Consider the following 1,891-nt stretch of genomic DNA (forward strand, 5'->3'; position numbering starts at 1 on the left):
ATCATATCTTGTGATTTCTTGTGAATCAAGTCATTAATTGTGATTTTAAAAATCAAATCTTTTTCAAAACTAATTTCTATCATATTTTTTCAAAAATATCTTCTTATCTTATCTTTTTTAAAAATATCTTTTAAAAATATCTTTCCTAACCTCCTAACTACTTATCTTTTCAAAATTGGTTTTCAAAATTTGTTTCCACTAACTAACTAACTTTTTGTTTGTTTCTTAACTTTTTCAAAACCACCTAACTAACTCTCTCTCTCTCTAATTTTCGAAAATATCTTATCTTTTTCAAAAATATCTTTTCAAAATATCTTTTCGAACTTCCTAACTTCTTATCTTTTCAAAATTTGTTTCAACTAACTAACTAACTTTTTGTTTGTTTCTTAACTTTTTCAAAACCACCTAACTAATTCTCCCTTTCTAATTTTCGAAAATATCTCCCTCTTTTTCAAAAATTTCTTTTTTATTAACTAATTATTTTTATTTTTGATTTCAAAAAAAAAAATTTTCGAAAAAAATACTAAATATTTTTCAAAAACTATTTTCAAAAATCACTAACTCCTTTTCAAAATAATTTTCGAAAATTATTCCTTCTCTCTCATCCTATTCTATTTATTCATTCATATCCTAACATCTCATCTCACATCTCTTCCATTCGTACAGTTGCTTCTTCCTTTACATCACATTCTTTGTCTCCCCCTCTTTTCTTCCACTCACAAAGGGATCCCTATACTGTGGTATAAAGGATCTCTATTATTATTATTATTTTTCTGTCCATTCTTCCTTGTATGAGCAGGAGCAAGGATAAGAACATTCTTGTGGAAGCAGATCCAGAACCTGAAAGGACTCTGAAGAGAAAATTAAGAGAAGCTAAAATACAACAATCCAGAGAAAACCTTTCAGAAATTTTTGAACAGGAAAAGGAGATGGCAGCCGAAAATAATAATAATGTAAGGAAGATGCTTGGTGACTTTACTGCACCTAATTCCAATTTACATGGAAGAAGCATCTCCATTCCTGCCATTAGAGCAAACAACTTTGAGCTGAAACCTCAATTAGTTTCTCTGATGCAGCAGAACTGCAAGTTTGATGGACTTCCATCTGAAGATCCTTTTCAGTTCTTAACTGAATTCTTGCAGATATGTGATACTGTTAAGACTAATGGAGTAGATCCTGAAGTCTACAGGCTCATGCTTTTCCCTTTTGCTGTAAGAGACAGAGCTAGATTATGGTTGGATTCTCAACCCAAAGACAGCCTGAACTCTTGGGATAAGCTGGTCACGGCTTTCTTAGCCAAGTACTTTCCTCCTCAAAAGCTGAGCAAGCTTAGAGCTGATGTTCAAACCTTCAGACAGAAAGAAGGTGAATCTCTCTATGAAGCTTGGGAAAGATACAAACAGTTGACCAAAAAGTGTCCTTCTGACATGCTTTCAGAATGGACCATCCTGGATATATTCTATGATGGTCTGTCTGAGCTATCAAAGATGTCACTGGACACTTCTGCAGGTGGATCCATTCACCTAAAGAAAACGCCTGCAGAAGCTCAAGAACTCATTGACATGGTTGCTAATAACCAGTTCATGTACACTTCTGAAAGGAATCCTGTGAGTAATGGGACGCCTATGAAGAAGGGAGTTCTTGAGGTTGATACTCTGAATGCCATATTGGCTCAGAACAAAATATTGACTCAGCAAGTCAATATGATATCACAGAGTCTGCATGGAATGCAAGCTGCATCCAACAGTACTCAAGAGGCTTCTTCTGAAGAAGAAGTTTATGATCCTGAGAACCCTGCAATAGCAGAGGTAAATTACTTAGGTAAACCTTATGGAAACACCTATAACTCAACATGGAGAAATAATCCAAATTTCTCATGGAAGGATCAAAA

At 34.0% G+C, this 1,891-nt stretch overlaps 1 non-coding gene across 1 annotated transcript; it reads right to left on the reverse strand.

Moving 5' to 3' along the window:
* Positions 1 to 1,325: 1,325 nt before the first annotated feature.
* Positions 1,326 to 1,433, reverse strand: LOC112761887 (small nucleolar RNA R71). Its single transcript, XR_003182258.1, has one exon. It is a non-coding gene; the product is annotated as a small nucleolar RNA R71 (small nucleolar RNA).
* Positions 1,434 to 1,891: the final 458 nt, after the last annotated feature.

Source organism: Arachis hypogaea, chromosome 16 (genome assembly GCF_003086295.3).
Source record: "Arachis hypogaea cultivar Tifrunner chromosome 16, arahy.Tifrunner.gnm2.J5K5, whole genome shotgun sequence".
NCBI lineage: Eukaryota > Viridiplantae > Streptophyta > Magnoliopsida > Fabales > Fabaceae > Arachis > Arachis hypogaea.